The sequence below is a fragment of the Jaculus jaculus genome, chromosome 9, assembly GCF_020740685.1.
Source record: "Jaculus jaculus isolate mJacJac1 chromosome 9, mJacJac1.mat.Y.cur, whole genome shotgun sequence".
NCBI lineage: Eukaryota > Metazoa > Chordata > Mammalia > Rodentia > Dipodidae > Jaculus > Jaculus jaculus.
The window spans coordinates 60,359,861-60,370,813 of NC_059110.1; positions in this window are offsets into that span (position 1 = coordinate 60,359,861).

Genomic DNA, 10,953 nt, shown 5'->3' on the forward strand with positions numbered 1-10,953 from the left:
CAACTCCTGGATCTCAATGAGTTTTTATTAAAAAAAAAAAATCCTACTTTATATTTATAACCATGTATCCTCTTGAGCTCTGCTCTTTGACCACATTGACTTTTACATGCCACCATAGTAACATTTGTTTTTCATTGTAAATCCTTTACCTAGCTTCTCCATATGTCTGGAGGGTCCTTACAATCCCAAAGCCTTTTCTTTTCCTCATTTGTTTACAAATATGTCACTCCAAAATGTGTCCTCAGGGAAGCCTGCAATGGTATCCCCAATTCAAGCAAAATGGCAAAATCTGGTGTCATACATGTCACATAGCCCATCTTCATTTTTGACTCACATTTAATGAATTGATAGTTGTCTTCCACTTTGGCAAGCTTCGTGATAGCAGAGACCTCATCTGTTGTTGACCACTGTTGAATAAGCAGCACTTAGTACAGTTCCTTGTGGGTACTAGGTAAGAATAGAGATCTCTAAGTTCATGGTTTTAGTGTGCTTTGCCTCTGCATTTTTTTTTTTCTTTAAGACACCACCTGCACATCAGTTTCCTTTTCTCCTGAAGGTCATTCAGCCTCCAATAATGACTTCATCACCCTGCAACTGTGAAACATTGTGACTGTCACCTAAGTTTACAGATGTTAAGAAGAACTTCTTTAAAAATCATCACATAGGGCTGGAGAGATGGCTTAGCGGTTAAGCGCTTGCCTGTGAAGCCTAAGGACCCCAGTTCGAGGCTCGGTTCCCCAGGTCCCACGTTAGCCAGATGCACAAGGGGGCACACGCGTCTGGAGTTCGTTTGCAGGGGCTGGAAGCCCTGGCACGCCCATTCTCTCCCTGTCCCTGTATCTGTCTTTCTTTCTGTGTCTGTGGCTCTCAAATAAATAAATAAAAAATGAACAAAAAATATTTTTAAAAAAATCATCACAAATTGCAAATGAGTTAATTTTATTTGTTTGGATTCTGGTGATTTTGTAATTGTAGATTAATTGGTTCCATCTACTCTGCAAGTTTCCAGCTTTGGTAAGTTAGTTCATTTCTGACATGTGTAGGAATGTATTTAGAATTGTAATTTCCCCCTAATACTCTCTTCTGCTATTTATCTTTTTTTTTTTTTTTCCTTTTCAAGTCCTGAGGCAAATAATACATTCTTCCCTGCTAGTGGAAAATTTTCAGGGCAAATCTTTCTGAACAGGATCATAAAATTTTGTCTTTACAATTAAGTGTTTCAGATTCATTAATTTTTTTCTCCTGTTCTTACAATTGATAAATGAGAGTCATTTTTAAGGCTAGAGGTATTTTATTTTTTTTTAATTTTATTTATTTGCAAGCACACAGAGAGAAAGAGATAGAGAGAAGAGAGATAGACAGAGAGAGAATGGACATGCTAGGGCCTCCAGACTCTGCAAATGAACTCCAGACACATGCACCCCTTGTGCATGTGAGTAACGTGGGTCCTGGGGAGTCGAGCCTTGAACCAGGGTGCTTCAGCTTCACAGGCACATGCTTAGCCACTAATCCATCTCTTCAGCCCTTATTTTATCTTTTTTAATTAAAAAATGACTGGCTGTTTGATTAAGGTTCCTTCAGCTGGTATTTCATATTAATGGAGGGTCCCAACTGCAGAAGCCTGCTATAAGTGATTGGAAGAGTGTGGTGTGAAGGGAGAAGAACATTTAAAATTATCTCAGCATAAATATGATTCAAGTTTATCACTTACTCCTTGAGAACTGACATTTGAAGCCACATTGCCATATTGTACATTCTATGGAACATGTGAGGATAATGTTGGATACCTCTTTTTCTTCTACAAAAAAGTCATGAACACATGAGCCAAATCAAGGATGTTTTCTATAGTATTAAAGCAGGGTTAGGAGAGAGCCCACATACATACTTCTTTAAGATGCAGAAACTGGGATGAAACATGATTTGCCCAATCAGCAATTCCATTCTGAGACAAAACCATAGCCAACCTCCTGAGCTCATCAGAATCTGATGACTTGGACCATGGGATGTTTTCAAACTGCAAGTACAATTCATCTGTGAAGAAAGTACCAAAATTGACCATGATGCACCTGTGATTTTTGATAGTAAATGAAGTCATGAAGTTTATTCCTGAAAATCTTGTTTTCATTTTCTTAAAGTCTGGGAAGATTCGCATCACTCAGGCAAGCAATACCATCCTTTTTGACCAGTTTTCCAGTTTTTACGATATCACAGTAACACACCACCTGGTCTGCCAGCACAACACAGTTACCCATAGCATCTCATGCTGAAATGGATTTGAGCTGGAATTGGTAGCTGAGAAAAGAAGGGATTATGCAGGAATCTAGTTCTGGCCTCCCCTAGGCTCCATTGTCCTGTGTTCTCCATCAAATGAATCTAGAATAGACACAAAATGAAGTCTAGAAAATGGTCAGAATTTATTGTGGAATAACAAGAAGTACTGTTAAGGGTGAGACTGGACAATGGCCAGAGAAACCTAGATGTTTAAGTAGGCTTTATGCTATTTTCTATAGTCTTTAGAATTGACACTTGACCACATGTTATTTTCCAATCCGGGTGGTTTGGCAGGATCATTTGGGCTAATGAATGAAGGAAGGAGCAATATCATACCTTTGTTCTTTACCAGAGTGTCCTGTTACGTAGTCATGCTATCACATTTCTGAGTGTTCAGTTTTCTTTATCAAGGACACAAAATACAATTATGATCATTCTTTAAAATAAAATTCATGTAACTGTAGAGTAACAAGAATTAAGGAAATACAAAATCCATGAAAATAGTCACATTTTAACCAGAAGGAAACAGCCTTTCCTTGCTACCTGGACTTGCTCCCTTTCAGATGACATTTTATGTAAAATGGGGCAGCTGTGATGCCTTCTCCCTTCCCTGTGGTATTTCAAATTACACTGACTGCTATTTCATACTTACCCTTTCCTTTTATTGTCACTGTTTCACTTGAAAACTCGATGTATTACCAGCAACACAGGAGAGAGGGACTGAAGCTGTCATTAGAGAGGGCTCCATTCTTTTTTTTAATTTAATTTTTTATTATGAATATACTTTGTATGGGCACCTCATGTGATACTACCATCGTTTCCCTCCTCCCTGCACCCATTCCATTGAGAGCCCTCCTTAGTGAGGTTGCTGTTATTCCCCCTGGAGTTATAGGTTATAAGTTGTGGGAGCAGCAGTCAGTCATTGGGGAGAGAGGCAATGCCTCTGGGTGTGCCATCCAACCTATGGCTCTTATAATCTTCCCCCCTCGCTTCCACAAAATTCCTTGAGACATGATTGGTGTGTGACTACTTCAGTGAAAAGATCTTAGGAGCTTCTGAATTTCCTCTTTGTTATGTGTTGAGTCTGTCTTCTTCACCCTGGCACTGATTGTCAGGATCAACATGGAAGGAGCACCCTTGTTACCTCTCTAGTTCCTCTGTGGTTTCACCTGAGTCTTGGCTGAATTGTGAGGGGTCATTTGTCGTTTTGAGTCTTTGTACCTTCTAAAAAAGAAAAAAGAAAACAAACAGACTTTCCAATGGAGAGTGAAGTCAGTGTAAGTGAAATGGGATAAGCATTGTTAATTTAGGGGAGATTTTGATGGATATAACCCCTCTCTTAACCAAAGACTAGTGGGAGCATGTCATTGGAGAATATAATCTTTGTCTCTAGAAGATTCTTGCCTGGTTCCCAGTTCTAGCCATGGGTTCCTTTCCACTGAGCCAATCTCTTATCCTGGCGGAAAGCCATTGGTTACCTACCAAGGCTGTATGCCACCATTACACTGGGCTGAAATTCTTGTCAGGCTGCTTACTTCTCAGTATCTTTGATTCTGGCTTGCTCACACTTTATTAGATAATTTTCCCTAGCATCTCATGTAGCACTTTCCAGCACTAAATAGGCTAGCCATTTGGGGGACTGACTCCCTTCCAGATTCCAGCTGGTCACTCAGTATTCTGTGTCAGAAGCATATGATGACTTCAGCAGTAGGGTCTTGCCTTTTACCTCAGGTGGGTAATCAAGTGCTTTGACAGATTCTTGTCTTGCTTTGGGGACCTCATAGGTCTCTCCAATCAATAGTCCAATATGGGAAACAATTCATTTCTGGTACTTGGGCTTACAGGCCACAGCCAAATGTTTTAAGACTAGGTTTCACCCCACGAGAGGGTTCCAGTCTACATACCTTGCAAGCCTGCTAATTTCTAACTAGCTACCTAATATTATTCAACGTGAACATCTTGGAATTGCCATACATAGGAAAGTGTATATGAGAATAGTGGCTAAACCAGAAATCTGACTTTCCCATGGCCTGAGAGGCATGCCCTCATGAGTGAAAGAAAGTGATGCTCAGTTCTCCCTGCAACTGAGAAGAAAGACCTTAGAAGTTTCCAAACCTGTACCCTCAAACTGGCAGGGCAGATCTATATATACTAATTTGGGCTTCTACTTTTCTTTAAGTAATGTTGGGTTCCCTTAGAGAAGAAACCAGCAGTTCTCTATTATATCCACACATGGTGAAATTTAGCATCCTTTCATAATGAACAGGATTACATCTCATAAGGACATGGACATTAATGTTAGCTTGGTATCATATGTATGAAGAGAACAACTGCTGAGGCATTGTCAAAGTACAAGAAGGCTCCTTTGTAGAGTACTATGTCTGGATTGTAGGGGGAGTACACAGTGTGTAATATCTGCTGTAAGACTTCTCTGAAACATGTGCATTCCTTTTTTACCTACAGAAATTATAGCAAGAATTTTATTCAGTCCAATAACTTTTATCTTCATAATACAATATTATAGCTAAAAATAATATATTTAAAATGGAATACTAAATAAGGAAATTAACAATTTTTCTTCAGTTCTACACAACATTCAATAAATCAATAAATTACATTCTGATAACTTCTGAAAGAAATAGCACTTGTGGTGGTTTGATTGAGGTGTCCCCCATAAACTTAGGTGTTCTGAATGCCAAGTTCCCAGCTGATGGTGATTTGGGAATTAACACCTGCAGGAAGCAGTAGTTTTTGGGGGGTCAGGCTCATGGGTGTTAGAGCCAGCTTCCCCTTGCTAGTGTTTGGCACACTCTCCTGTTCCTGTGGTCCGCCTAATGTGAGCCAGGGGATGATGTCCACGGTCTCATCATGCCATCGTTTTCCCCTGCCATCATTTTCCCCTGCCATCGTAGAGCTTCCCCTTGAGCCTGTAAGCCAAAATAAACCTATTTTTTTCCCACAAGGTGCTCTTGGTTGGGTGACTTCTACTAGCAATGGGAATAAAACATGTTTGCCTCCAAGCTTTTCCATGCCCAGTCATTGATTCTTGCAACTATTACAAGTAGGGTTTCTGTCTGTTGCATATTCCAAATTGATAAAAGAAAATCTTTACTCTGGATTTTAAAAGTGAATGAAAACCAAATGAGAATATTCTAGAAAAAAGCTATAAAAACAATCTGCTTTCAAGAGGACTGAAAGTCACACTTTAATTAAAACACATAGCATTTTAATACACTTCTCTCAGTATTGTTTGTGGGCAACAGTTTGCTGATTTTAAAACAATTATATTCTTATGATTTCTCATAATTCAAATTATATATATGTATGTACACACACATACACAAACACACACACACACATATATATGTGTGTGTATATATATATATATATATATATATATATATATCTTATGTTTTCTAATTTGAGATACTATAACTAACTCACATAACAATTTAAGAAGTATTATTAAAACTAGTATTAAACTGACTTGGTAAATCATTTATACAATGGAAACATTTTGCAAAATTATGTTACAGTTATCATCCAGAATTACACTGCTACAATTCATTGACCTTACTCAAATTACTCCATGCTTATTTATGTGCATCTATGTTTATGAATGCATATTCAAATATTTTGTGTAGTTTCTTGTATCTATAACCACAATCAATACACAAAACAGTTCAATCATAACAAATGTTCTTTATCTTCTTTTCTTATAATCCCAACCATCTTTTCTCTTTCTCTGTCCAGAAACAATGACAATTTCATCCTTTAACGAATAATATGCAAATGGAATCATCCAGTGTGTAATCTCTATGATTGGCTTTTTTCCCACTCAGCATAGTTTTCTGGAGATTCATGCAAGTAGATAAGTATGATCAGTAGTTAGTTTCTTCTTATTGTCTAGTGATGTTCAAAGATATGAATGTCCGCATTTGTTTACATGTGAACCCACTGAAGAACACCTAGATTATTTCCGGTTTTTGACTAGTATGAATAATGGAGCTATGAACATTTATGTATAGGTTTTTATGTGAACATAAATTTTGATTTCTCTGGGATAAATACCCAAATGTACAATTTCTACATCAAAGGGTAATTATATGTTTAGTTTAATAAGAAACTAGCCAATTGTTTTCTGGGAGGTATATTGCTTTTAAATCAGTCCACAGTATTTTGTGCCCTTACAGCAATTCTGATATATGGCTCATTATTTCATGCATACTTTAATTGAACAAATATTCATTGATTGACTACAACTCTCTCATCACTAGTGAATAACTAAGGTTATACTGATAAAGTATACAACATCTCTGCCTACCTTTTGTGTGGCAGAAGACAATAATGAATACATTGTTGACAATAATATTAGGTGGTGGAAATGAAAACAGTGTGGCAAATAATGACTTAATTCTGACATTGGTTCTTCAAAGTTATGACATACACATTGAAAGCAGCATATGAGATGGGACAGATGTGGAAGAAAATAATATCAAGAGGAGGGGTTGGTGGACCTACCACTGGGAGACATGAGTGACACTGACAGGTTCACAAGAGATATGGGGAGGAGCCAAGGCTAGACATCCACTATAGGGAGAAGGGAGGAAGCTGGAGAGGGGCTGGTGAGGTCCTGACATGTCAGCACATAGTACCTTTCAGGTCCAAGAATTTGAGCTGATTCTGGGTGATATTTGACCCTATTAGAATATTTTATATAAATTACAAAATCCAAGTAATAAACGTTTATTTGGAAGCTTGTAGAGAATAATTAATAAACAATATTCATTGAGGGTTCATCAGAAAAAAAAGAATGCTACATTGGGTTCACATGAGACCATTGCTGGTTATGTCCCAACCTACCCAGAGCTTATATCTAGTTGTATTTAGGCAGAAGGATTTAAGTGCAAAACAGCAGCCAAACTGGCTCAGATAACTTATTTGATCTTTCTGAGCTTCACATTCTCTACTTATAAATAATAGGGCACAGAATTTTTCCCAGAGAAACAACACAGATGGATGTCAACAGTCATGTCCTGTGCCTCACATTTGTCTTGACATGGAAGGAGACAGGGACTGCGGAAGACTCTTCAGGCACTTCTCAACACACAATTCCTTCCTCTAAGTAGCTAATATTGTAAAAATGTGCATTAGCCACAGATTTAAAATGTGATAACAAAGAAATGACTGATAGAAAAGGCTATATTACTACATCAAATTTGTATGTGAGAATCAGTCCCCAAAACAAATAAATATACAGAAAAGTGTGAACTCCTTAGTGATTTAAAACTGCATTTCTCAGCAAATGTACAGAGATGTTTCTAATTGCACACCTGCAATTATGATAATGAAAGTTAATTTACTCTAAACCAGGTTTGATTATCTAGCAACAACACATGCAAAAAAGGGTTTTCTAGTTGAAAATATCCCTGTGGTCTTGGCAAGTGGGATTGTGGAAGATTTCAAGGAGAACAAAACCACTCTCCTGCCCTGATGGATATATGAGTATGAAAGTACTTAAGGACTTAGGTGGAAAGAAACACTTTTCAAAATGTCCCCCCACTATCCCACTGGGACTCACTAAGGCCTTCATGACCCCACAGTGAATTACATAACCCCATAGAGGAGGGCCTCTGGAAAATAGAAACAGGGGAGAAGGAATAAAAGGGTATAATCTGTTAAAAAATTAATTAAAAAAACTAAATGCTAACCAGTGCACAAGGCACCATAGGCACACAGAGTTCCCCTCTCCTGGGCTGTCAATACAGAAGGAAGAGTATAGTATTTCTTTCCAGTGGTTCCGATAAATACCAAAGCAACATATTTGCCTATTTTTCACATAGATTCTGGTTCCCTGAATAAATGTTGTAGTATAATGTATTGAACTACATGTTCATGTTTGATATCATTAAATAAAAAAATATAAAACAAGTGCTTTATATTGTTTTACCTTTAGTGAAACAATTAACTGGGAATATGAGGTGAGGCTTTTCAGTAAAAATGAAAGTGTAACACATGTTGGACTCATTGGACTGCATTTTATTGAGCATGATATCAGGTAATGCACAACATGAGTATATACCCACAGAGGTGTAGAGGGAAAAATAAAATATTTCTAGCACTCTGTGACTCTTAATATTTTTCTACTTCCTACTCTTTGCATACCTCCATCGACACTGGAATGCACTGAAATAGGAGACCCTGTTCATAGAAGACCAGATGAAAGATGGTGAATGTTTTCTGAAGTTTTTGCATGCTTATTCTCTAGCTTCTTTGTCTGCTTAGAATGCCAAAGAAGGACAAAACGTTTTGATTCCCTGAGGGAGTTACCTGGGCAGCCTGCTTTCTCAGTTCAAGCTGTGCATGTGATTAAAACAACAGTCAGAGGCAGCATAAGCCCAGGATGGTGCTCAGAAACATCTGAAAGGCAATCCATGGCTTCTTTGGGATGACTGAGGACTGTCAAAAGAATTAGTTTGTTCAGGTACTGGAGGAAGCTTATTTTCACATCTGGTTTCTTTCTAAACAGATTATTCTCACCTTGCACCATCACTGTGGTGTAAAATCTCAAAAATTAGGAGAAAGTGAATGAATAATCATACTCCCCAATGCTATAAAACAGTCGGAAATCACTACCAAGGTTCTTCAGAAAACACAGAAGGAATACTTATGGACTGAATCAGGCTCAAAATTCCAGATGGTCAGAACTGGAAGACTTAGAAGGACACCAGAAAAAAAAAAAAAAACAAAAAAAAACAATGGAATAATGGAACTAAGTCATCAAGCTAATATGAGCAAAGGACAATGATATACAGGCATGAAACATCATGAAGAAAACGACTGTGGCAACTACAAGTGAATAATAAAGATGAAATACTTGCCTGTCTTGACCCATATAGAAAACACAGGATAGAGTGGGAAGGCCCCAGGGCTGAGATAAGGAGGGTGTGTTACAGCTCTCAGCTTGGCAGGCTCCAACCCCAAGGCCCATATAAGGCCTTCTGGATGGAGGGAGTTCCCAGGGTTTACTCTGCAGAAATTAGAGCTGAGGCCAGATCAGTACTCTGAACTGCTTAAAGGTGACCTGTCTGGTGCCCTCCACAGTGGACAGAGGAGACCCCTGGCCCGGGTGCCAAGGGCATTCCTAGCTTCTGGGAGCTCATGGAAAGGGCTTCCTGTTCCTGAGATGCTCACAGAAGGGATTCTCTGCTCTTGCACTCTGCTCCTGCGCTCTGCTCCTAGGTGCCCAGGTGGTCTGGAGAATGAGGTGTCCTCCAGGCTTGGGAGGGCTGATGGCATGGAGAGATCCAGGCCAGAATTGGTAATTGGATGTTTGGGTATTTATTTGTTTGTTTTTGTCCTTTGTCCGTTGTAATGTTAAGGGATTTTGGAAGAAATGTTTAGAAGTCGGGATGAGATGGTTTGGTGTGATTGCTTTAAAGTGAGTCGGGCTGGAGAGATGGCTTAGCGGTTAAACGCTTGCCTGTGAAGCCTAAAGGACCCCAATTCGAGAGAGACTCGATTCCTCAGGACCCATATTAGCCAGATACATAAGGGGGCGTAGGCATCTGGAGTTCGTTTGCAGTGGCTGTAGGCCCTGGCGTGCCCATTCTCTTCCTCCACCCCCACCCCTCTGCCTCTTTTCTCTGTCACTCTCAAATAAATAAAAATAAACAAAAAAAAATTTATTTTTAAAAAATGAAGTGAGGTCGTAGGAAAGCAAGTTATGACTTTTATTCACTGAAAGTAAGTTCAGTTGGGTAGGTAGGTTGGGCTGTGACCACTGGTTGTCAACATTTTCATTAATGAATTATACTAACTCTGACCCAAGGCTACTTAAAAGGCAGCTGCAGCACAGTCAGCAGTGACCAACTTTGCAGTGCTTAACCCTGGGTAAAATTATTGGATGTCAATTCCACAGTCTGCAAGGGAAAGGCTTGAGACCACTACCCTAAGGGGAGACAAGGTTCCTTTCAAAAAGAATTCAGCACTGCCTCTGATGTGTTAACAGCTCTACCTGAGCAGCAAGACAGGTGCTGCTCCCTCCTTCATAGTGCTGATAGTGCTATTCACAAGCTGGTTCTTGTTTAGTGTTTCCCTTAATTCATCTTTTTGTTGTTGTTAGTTTTTTTTTTTTTTTTTTTTTTTTTTTACAAGGTAGAGTCTCTCACTCTATCCCAGGCAGACCTATGCAGTCTCAGGGTGGCCTCAAACTTACTGTGAGCCTCCCATCTCTGCTTCCAAGTGCTGGGACTAAAGGCATGCGCCACCACATCCGAATTTTTTAAAACTATATTAATCATACTTTTTTGTTTTTAAATATTTCATTTTTATTTATTTGAGAGAAAAAGAGAATGGGCATACCAGGGCCTCCAGCCTCTGCAAAGGAACTCTAGACATATGTGCCACTTTGTGTATCTGTTTTAAGTGGACCCAAGGTTATCCAACCTGAATCATTTGGCTTTTCAGGCAAGTGCCTTAACCACTGAGCCATCTCTCCAGCCCAACATATTTAAACACTCTTAAACAGAAAGGAATGTGAGATGCTTGCATCGCTCCAGGGCAGCAGAGGCTTTGCAAGCAAGTTTCTCTCAGCCCTGAGCCATCTACTCAGCCCCAAACCTATCTTCTTTGCTGCTTGGACACCACAGTAATCTTTCCCAACATGTGTCCCAAATCCCA